This window comes from Bidens hawaiensis, unplaced genomic scaffold, assembly GCF_021521415.1.
Source record: "Bidens hawaiensis isolate Kalapana, Puna unplaced genomic scaffold, B.hawaiensis_p1.1 tig00009904_1, whole genome shotgun sequence".
NCBI lineage: Eukaryota > Viridiplantae > Streptophyta > Magnoliopsida > Asterales > Asteraceae > Bidens > Bidens hawaiensis.
The window spans coordinates 778,846-789,812 of NW_027491745.1; the positions used below are offsets into that span (position 1 = coordinate 778,846).

The following is a 10,967-nucleotide window of genomic DNA, read 5'->3' on the forward strand; positions in this document are numbered from 1 at the left end:
TTTAATTTACCTCATCTTAAATACACAATTGCGACATTTCAATGTTGTATAAAGTTCTCGTTAAATTTCATGAATTTCTCATTTAACTAAACTAAACCCCTCAAAGTCTTCGTTTAATTTTGTTCAAATTTGTGCTCTCGATCTTATGAATTCTACGTCGAATGTTGCAATATTTAAAAATTTCACAGGTTGATGTTATCAATTATCAATTAATTCCTTCATAAACTTTTGTTGATGTAATCCTTGCAATCATAGATTTTTTGGTAAGTTCACATAAATTTGTTAGTTGGCTCGTATACCCACTCTCTTTCTTCACAATCGATCTTGTCGACGCATCATCTATCCCAACTTCAATGTTTCTGTTTCTCTTAACTTTTAAGTTACTTTAAAATTTTCACTAATTTCATTAATCAAACTTGAAAGTTCACCTAAATTGTGTTATTAGAAATATTTTATAAAATCTTATGATTATACACTTATAATAAATCAACTCCCAATGGTTTTATAATATATTAACACTTTCCTCATATTTATAATAAATTAATAACTTTTCTCACAAAATCATGCCTTTCAAATATTTTGTAAACCACATGATGAGACGAGTTATGTGGACCATCCGGCGACCTAAGTAATTATGGAGGCCTATATAATTATCGAAGTCCTCGCATGGAAATCATAATGCGTGCAATTGTGTGTCATAATATAGAATTGAAAGCGGTTGGAATAACGGTACAAATGCAAAGATGATAAGGACATGGTGGATACGCCGCTGGTACATCCTATATATAAATGCCCTTAACGGATTTGCATTTGGAGCGTTATTTTAGCTGTTCAAAGTTTGGTGTTATGATAAATTTTTAAATTTTCTTTAAAATTTTCTTTTCCTCAAACTTTAATGGTGTTGTTATAGTATTCTTTAATTTCGGGACGAAATTTCCTAAAGTAGGGGAGACTGTAACAAATCGGATTTTTATATTATTATTTTAATAATCGTTACCCGACCCGTATATATGTTCGGTAAATTTTTATCAATAAAATTACGGCATTTATCGAGTAAACTAATCATTATAATATTATTTTATATACTTATGTAAGATATATATATATACATACCTTTTAAGATATGGCATAAACTACCCTAAACTAAGCTTCAATCTCATTTTTGTATCAACGCATAATATTAAGGACTAATATGTAATTAACCAAAAGAATATTATATTCCCATTCAAAACACAACAGCCTAGACCCGTTTTTAACCAACCCGCGACCCAAATCGATGTCTTGATCAATAATCTTCGTTGTATATTAGGAATTGATTTGTTTAGATCATTTACACGCGTAAAATGAACCTCACCAATGTAAATAATTAGGAAACTATGAACAATATGATTCGAATTTACTTATTTATAAAATCGGGTTTAACTCGTAAACCATAAACATATTAAACATCGATGTTTCTTCAATTAATCCTCCTTGCACCCTCCTTAAGCCGTCGCGAGCCTAACCCCTCTACTCAACTGTGCTATTGTGGCCTGGAATGATCCCTACAGTCGTCGTTTGAGCCGCGACTATGTAGTCATCGTTCACCATCAATCAACTACTATTTCTGGTAATTGTTATACGTTGTATGATTGTTTTTCATCACTGATTATTAACCCTAACGTTAATTGGATCAAAAGCAATGGATTGAACGAATGTAGAAATCTAGGGTTTATATCAATTTGGGGTTAATCTGGGTTGTTAGATTTAAATTATTGTTCTTAATCTTTAACCATCAGCCCAGCTAGACCAACTGGTTGCTTGTGTTGGTGCTATCACTGTGAGCCGGCCAATGCGCGAGTTCGAGCCCCAGCCAGCGCATAACCTTTTTAATTATTTGATTTTCTTGGTTTTCGATTGATATATTGATTCTAATGTTTTATAAATTAAATATAATTAGTATTAATGATCAAATAACATTATTTTATTTAAACAGACACCATTAAGTCATTGTTTCTTGTCAAATCACGTTAAAATCTTTTGTTTATATATATATATATATATATATATATATATATATGTATTAATAGTAGATCTTAATTTTATTTATTTAAAACCCGACATTTTATTTCATGTTCCTTGTCGTTGAATGTTTTTATAAAGTTGTTTATGTATATTATATAACAAACATATTAAATAGTTTCTTATTAAAGGATTTAAATAAGATATTTACTTATATTATATCGAAATGATTTTCCACTTTTATTATGATTGTTTACTAAAATAGTCGTATTTTGTCTACGGGGATAATTATAAGTACATTTTGTATCAAATTTAGTTACTTAAGTTATTAATTTATAACTTGATTATATATTTATCATATCAAATAAACGGGATTAATTTAATAATTATTAAAAATAATGACTCTAATGAATAAACGTGAAACGATAATATTAATCCTTACAATAATAATTCATATAGAAAATAAATCGTTCAATCAATAATATTCTAATCACAAACATAATTCAAGACACATTTTATTATAATTAATTCATATTATCATTATCTAACTAGGAATCATTGACGGTATATCCCGAAGGGTTTACTTTCCTCAATATTCCTTAATCCGTTCATCCGATCAAGGTGAGTAATCACTCCCCTATTTTACTTGTTTTCAAATGTTTTGGGGACACTTGCGTACCATTTATCATATTATTTATCTTATTATTTCTAAAACGCAAACTGTGATCTTTGTGCTGTGTATCAATTGAATGATTGTCTGTTACTTGTTACTTGCTTACTTGAATCGCATTCGGAGAGGTCCAACATAATCTCATTATAGTATGATCATACAACCGTCGTAGTGGCCGGAGCCCGATCGCATTGGCAATGGTTTCACCGACACCTCATTTTTTGGTAACCAATGCCCATTCGCATGGCAACGGTTTAGCCCCTTCTTTATGGTTGATTGCTTATGCATGTTTTACGGTTTAATTGTTTATACTCACAGATAACAGTTTTGCCTATTCACTTATATCATTATATAGTATTACCACTTTTGTTTGTGTCATAACGGGTGATCTACTCACTCAACATGTATTGTTGACAAACATATATTTTGTACGCATTTGCAGGTTATAGATTTGGATTGCTTATCGTACTGATGCTCACATAGAGATGACTTTAGGATAAAACATATACAAGAATAGTTGGTTTTGTATTTGTAATTTTCTTTATTTTTGTTGTATATGAATGTTGTTTGATAATAAATAAATTAATTAGATATTGTCACTTTATAATTTCATGATAGTAACCTTGTGAGCTGTGACAATCAGTTCACGCCCCGGCTTTTCCGCCGTAGGTTGGGGTGTGACATTTGTCTACCGGCTAATCGGTTATTTAATTTCATTCAAGTTTTAATTCAATGTAAATTTGCTAATCTCTTTACGGTGTAAGCTATTTAAGTCATTAACATTGGTGTAAATTTGCTAATCTCTTTATGTATCTTTATGATGTAAATTTGCCTAAATTTCCATATAACCTTTTTAAGTCCTGATCTATTTTCTTCAATCGTTATGTTGTTTTTTGCTGATATATATTTTTTTAACTTAGCTAGTGTGACAGTTTACCTTTTATGTGTGGAGTCCTTCCTTTCAACTGCAGATATACAAGAAGGCAGCGTTTTGTTTACCAAGACAGCAACATGTTAGTTCTTAACAGCAAGTGTAAGGATTTGTGACAACTGCGCAACTGTTGAGTTGATTTACAAACTGCAGATATGCAAGAAGGCGGCGTTTTGCTTACCAAGACAGCAACATGTTAGTTGTTAACAGCAAGTGTAAGAATTTGTGATAATTGCGCAACTGCTGAATTGATTTACAAACTGCACTCAAGTCATAAATCGAATTTCATCAATATCCAGTCACCATACACCAACTTTGGACATTTTATTTTGTTATGTTTGAGAATTACAAATGTATACATTCGCTAAAATGTCTAGGTTGTGGTTTATTTTGCATATTATCTTGTAATTGTCCTTGTGAGTCGTGGGCAATCTTTGTAATACGATCGATTATCTAATACAAGATTTTTTTCATGATATTGTTGTAGTTATTTTCGCTCATTGGTTTAATATAACAATTTATTATATGGTTGAATACGAACAGATGTTCCATTAAATTTAGGTGGGTTGGTTTTACCCAAACCTATTTTCTTGTACTATTTTTAATCATTCTTCAGTAATATTCATTTGAATATCTAAACTACTGTAAGAATAGATCAGCAAAACTACTCAAAACAAGTTTATTTCTTACATACTACTCAAACAGATGCCACCAAAACAAATATGCGTAGCTTTCATTTCAAACAAACATGCAATTTCAGTACATATTTAGAATCTCCAAAATTTTAGAACCAACTCAAGTTTTAAAAAAAAATTTAATGCAACAACTGCAACATGCAAGAGATCTTCAAACATTTGTTAAAAAATTATCTTTAAAACAAGCATTCTTCTTCTTCTTCAAGTTGATTCACATATCATCCTTCTCTTTCTTGTAAAGATTCATCCTTCTGAAAAAGAAACAAGGAAATACGAGTATTACACTTAAAAAAATGTTTCTTTATATACAAATATATATTACTTTTACCTTTCTTTTTGTACATCCAATGATGTAATGACCCAATTCTTTACAATAAGAACAAGCTCTCTTTTTTGGTGCTTCAAGAGAAGATTTGATTCTAGTTGCATTTTTTGGACGACCTTTAGTATTTGTAGGAGCTAATGGGACTCGAACAGAAATTTGGGGAATCATGTTTACTTGTGAGCTTCTGACATTAGACTCTTGTGCTGCAATTTCAAGCTATTTGGAATTGGTTCGGATACTTTGTTCTTCTAAAAATTTCACCAACATGGTATTAAGTTTCTTTATATGAAATGGAGAGTCTCTTGCATTCTCAATTGCTTTTCTAAAATTTGTCTGAACACACCATAATGTTAACGCACTGACTCCATTTTCGTTATGCATATCATCAAGCCCAACACTGCAATTATCCAACTTAAACCTAGCATCAAGAGTCTACCTAGATAAGATATAATGATCAGGAAGGGTTGGTTTCAACATGTCTCTTCTTCAATGCATATAAGATATGCTTACATAACATCCCATATGTTTCAAACTTTGCACATGAACAAGTAACATCTACTTTTTTTGAGAGACGAATATTAACAGTTCTCTAATATATTTTATCAATATCCAACTGTCCAACCTTATAAATGATTTCTTCTAAATTTTTGCTTACTGTCTCATGAGTTAAATTTAACGTAGCTTCGGTCCATTCTTTCTTAAATAAATCAAAGAGATTTTTAGTGTAACGTGAACCTGCTTTTGCCTCTATGGGATTAACGGATGAAAGAGTCGGCTTTGAATCCATGGTTCTAAAGTCTTCATCTTCTTCGGCAGCTCTTTGAGCCTCAACAGCTTTATCGTACCGGATTACAAACTCATTCAACATGGTTTTTGGATTTACATATCCATCAAAATAGGAATGAATGCTCACACTTCTTCCGCTTGATGTCATGCCAACAAAAAAACAATCTTTTACGAAGGCGTTGGCCCAATATTTACGTTGGTTATACAACTCCGTTATCCAACTGCCACTTTGAATACTGTACTTACCACATAAAAGTTCCCAACGACTTTCAAATTCTTCAACTGTATTACTGTTAACCCATTGTTTATGTAACTCTTGAAAGTCAGTATAACTAAATTTAAGAGATCGAAGATGTTCGATCTCATGTTTCTTAAAATGCCACGAACAATAACGATGCCTACTTTTTGGGAAAATGCTTTTGATTGCATTTCCAATAGCTTTATCTTGATCTGTAATTATTGCTAACGGATACTTGTCAAACATGCAATTCAGAAAAGTTTTAGATAACCATTCAAAAGTTTATTGCTTCTCATTCTCCAATAGTGCACCATCAAATAGTATAGACTGACGATGATGATTCACCCCGACAAAGGGAGCAAATGGCATTTTAAATTTGTTGGTCTTGTACATGACATCAAACACAACAATGTCCCCAAATTTTACATACGAATCTCTTGATCTCCCATCAGCCCAGAAAATATTTCTTGGAGACCCATCATCAAATAAATCTACAACAAAATAAAGGTTCCGATCTTCTATCAATTTATCTTGGAAATGCTTAATGAGCCCATAAAACTCCTTACCTTTGTATTGTTTTCTTTCCTCGGCCAATATATCTGCACATTGTTTTGATGTAACATCATTTTCAAGTGGACTTTTCACGGTATTTATGACCTTCTTGATTTGACAAGGTTTCAACCCGGATTGACCCAGTTATGACATTTGAGATTTGCAAGCCATTGAGCGGTGAGACTTCCCATGAGAACGGTACTTTATTACTTTGGTCAGAGTAAGAATTAGCTCATGATTGTGTAGATCGTTAAACATATCCACTATCCATTTGCCATCCTTACCTTTTGAAATCCGAATAAATGCCTCACATCCGGTCCTTAAATCCCTACGACGTTTCTTAACGTCCCCACTAGAGCTATTTGACTTTAAATATTTAAACCCCTCTTTGTTGCATACGTACATCCTTCGGTAAGGCTCACCGGTTGTCTTATTTTTAAAAGTTGTAAATTTTCGTATTCCAAATCCATGTAAAAGGGCATAACGATTGTAGAACTCATATGCGTCATCGGGACTATCGAAAACCATTCCCTTCACATTACTGTCTTCATTTTTATCAAACTGAGGATCAACATTCACATCAATATTTTCCTCTTTTTCAACATCTGAATAGACAATTAGTTCATTTTTCAATAGCTTCGTGCTCTATTTGAGATTGTAAATCCATTGTATGTGTATCCTGTGTATCCTATTTACGAAAAGAAGAATTAAAAAAAACTACACATACAAATACCAATTATTGGAATGATGAAACAATTGATATTAATTTAACCAGTTTACTTCATTCGGTACATTAGAATAATTGAAACAATAATATCAAATAACTTTAGTTGTTTGCTGTACGTTTACATGTGAAGATTGTTTTTCAAAATATTATAAGATAATAAAAGAATAAAAATCAAACTAATGTTTAAAATTTAATGTCTACCTGTGATTTACTCATGAAGAATGGATTTGACGGGACACCGAATCGCATATCAATACAAAGATGAGGTATAGTTGAATCAGAGTGAAATCGGGACCGGATATCACCCTGCCTTGGTGATTTTAAAAGTTAGGGTTTTAAATGAGAGTTAACATTAAAATTAGTTTTAGTTAGAAAAGTGATCAAAACTACGTAGTTTTGATAGTTTCACATGTAAGGTTGGGTGCTTAACAGCTTCATATTCACTTTCCCCTTATATATATATATATAACCATCTATATAATTGTCTACCATGAAATCCTATGTGTCGCTCTCAGGTTGTTCCCCCCATTCTCTAGAGCCACCAGATTGTTTAATTTCTAAACAGAGGCTTCTCATGCATTTGACCCGAATTCGCGGGTATGAGTCTTACCAAACCCGGATAATATTAAAATGGGTTATAACATCTCATATATTTATGAAACTCTTTCATAATAAAACAATAATTTTTGCGGGTCATGGGTCTCACTAAACCTGGATAACTCCAAAATGGATTATAACATCTCATTTATTTGTGAAATAACCCCTTAATCATCAAAGAATAATTTACACGGGTTATGGGTCTTACCAAATCCAGCCCTCAAATTGGCTATATAAGATCTCATTTATTGGTAAACACTATCATTAAACTCTAATTTAATTTATCTCCTTTACACGTTCTCTGTTGTTGGTCTATCATCTTCATCGTCAGTTAACTTCCGATACTACCCACCATTGTCAACTACATTAACATCCCCTTTTTCATTAGACACATATTTTTGTTCATGTTTGTTCATTTAAAAAAATCAACATGCTCATGTCCGTTTATGTTTGTTCGTTAAAAGTCTAAAAACCCTACACATCTCAATTCAAAAAACTCAAACGCTAAAAAATATAATAGCAAACTAATATATATGTATTAATTAAAACTAAACTACGTTAAAAAATAAAATAAATCATCGTAAAATAGCAAAAAGATTAAAACAAAAACTTGAATAAACCCCCGTAACACGGGATGATCAAACTAGTATGTATATATATATATATATATGTGTGTGTGTGTGTGTGTTTTAATGTTGTGTAGAATTATTGTTAATTATATGTTTTAGGTTTACTGATTTTTGGATAAAGATATTGTAGTTAAGTATGAAAGATAAACAGCCCTTTTAGTCTCGAAAAAGTCCAACTACAGATTGCCACTCTAAGCTTAAAAAAAACTGTTAGGGATAGGGATAACGCGTCTTCTTCTCTTGCACATTCTTCATCGAGTAAATCACAACAGTCCAACAATCATTCTATTACTCTTCACGTCAGAGGTGTGTGAATATTGTGATGCGCGATTGTGTAGAGGTGTGTGAATATTGTGATGCGCGATTTTGGTTTGCCGAGCGTCTAAAGTCATCTTACTCTTCACGTCAACCCAAATACAACCAATGTTGTAAAAGTGGCCGAGTGACACTTCACAGATTTAGGGATCCCCCAGCCACTTTGAAACAATTATTTGAAACCTCTAAATTTCGTGATAACATTCGTGTTTATAATTCAATGTTTGCCATGACATCTTTTGGAACGACTACAGATAAATCAATAAACATTGGTTCTGGACCATATGTCTTTAAGGTTACTGGCCAATTTTTCATCGAATTGGTTCTTTATGTCCACCATTAGACAACCCACCTCGATTTTTTCAAATGTACGTGTATGTCACAGAGCATGAAATTGCAAACAGACTTTCTTTGTTTGGTGAAAATGCTTCATCATGCTTGAATGTTGACATTGTGAAATCACTCATAAATATTCTTGATGAACACAACGAGTTAGTTAAGCTCTTTCGTACTGCCCGAGATATTTGTCTTTCCTCAAATATACCAGAATTCGTGATCAATCTACATACTTCATTTGGTGAAAGGAATTATAACCTTCCTGTTCCTAGTGTTATTGGTGGTATAGTTTTCGAAGATCAACCAAATTCCTCAAAATTTGACATAGTAATTCATATGAAAGGTGACTCGCCTAAACATATAAGAAAACTACACTCTTTATATATGGCGCTGCAATATCCATTGTTGTATATGTACGGTGAACAAGGCTGGCATCCTAAACTTCGTTTGATTAATGATGGCACACGTTGTCGCCAACTTACCATGAACATGTTTTATAGCTATCAATTACACGATAGATTCAATTGTTACACTTTATTACTTATGGGTGGACCTCTATTTCAACAATGCTTGGTTGATGCTTACCTATGTATTGAACAAAATAGGCTAGATTACATATTAACCCATCAAAGTGACTTTAGAATTGAATATCTGCAAGGTATTCATGATGCGTTATTACGGGGTGATACTATGGGTCATGATATTGGTAAACGAACTATATTACCCTCTTCATTTACCGGTGGCCCTCGGTATATGTATAGGCATTACCAAGATGCTTTAGCTATTTTTCGGGTATACGGAAATCCACAATATTATTTAACATTCACCTGTAATGTCAAATGGCCTGAGATTACACGACATGTAAGGCCCCGTTACCGGTGCCCTACTTTGGACGTTGGATTTACTCATAAAGACAGTTCATAATATCAGAGTTAATAAAAACATTCGCGGGATATTAAAAACATTTAAACTATTATATTATATAACCATCCATTCTTGTCTTAACGAGCATTCCAAACATTTAAACATAAAACATTGTCTTTAAAATAACATAACATTTCTTGAGATGCCAACTTCTTCAAGTTCATGCCATGTGCTTCACCTCATGCAAGCTGCCTCATTCTACTCACCTGCGTGCATACTAAAAGTCAGCTACGCTGAGTGAGTTCTAGTTAATCATACAACATACAATCAGTTCACATTCTTGCACACATGCCCGAAGGGGTGTACATTATTCATACTTTACTTTTACATGTATATCTATCCATACTATTTAAAGAGCCTTCCGCCCTATAACCTCACAGATATTATAAGGTTCTGGTCCCTAACATCACAGATTTTATAAAGGGTCTTGTCCCTACCATCACAGATATTATTAGGGTCTGATCCCTATCCTCACAGATACTATTAGGATCTGGTCCCTATCCTCACAGATATTATTAGGGTCTGGTCCCTACCCTCATAAATATTATTAGGGTATGGTCCCTTTATTTCATGCAGCTGTACCATACCTGTTCTTACATACTTTCCTTGACAATACGTGCAATCCCCGAAGAGCATTCACGTAACACCAACATATCATACGTACATTTATTCATACATCATCTATACGCATACATACATCATTCATACATCATATATATTATTCATATCCTTAACTACCACCTGACGATGCATGTAATATCCGAAAATCGTTCATGCGCTGCCAGGCAATCATTATACATAAATCATACAAGGCATACACTTACCACCTAAGGTAAGTGTATTAACTATCACATCGAGTATACACAAAGCCCCGAAAACATAACAAGGAAGTGGGGCTAGAAACTCACCTGAATGTGGTTACGTTCACCTTTAATAGTTATTCCCTTATTTAGCTGTGCACGACTAACTGTATAACAATTACACGTATCAATTAACTATCACTACCCATATCATGTTTCTAGTCTAATTATATCCCACAACGAACGGGTGTCCGGCGGCAGCGCCCTGGCAGCGGGGTTCTAGGGGCGGCATCCCCTAGCAGGGTCAAGGGGCAGAGCCCCTGGCTGGGGTCGAACTTAAAAGTTCAAGGGCTTCTTTGTAATTTTATTTTCATTAACTGTCTTATCACATTTTCCATTAGAATTTTTGAATCATTAATAATTTTCTAACTTAAAAGATCA

At 33.0% G+C, this 10,967-nt stretch overlaps 1 pseudogene; it reads right to left on the bottom strand.

Moving 5' to 3' along the window:
- Window positions 1-4,515: 4,515 nt before the first annotated feature.
- Window positions 4,516-6,736, bottom strand: LOC143533777 (protein FAR1-RELATED SEQUENCE 5-like; annotated as a pseudogene).
- Window positions 6,737-10,967: the final 4,231 nt, after the last annotated feature.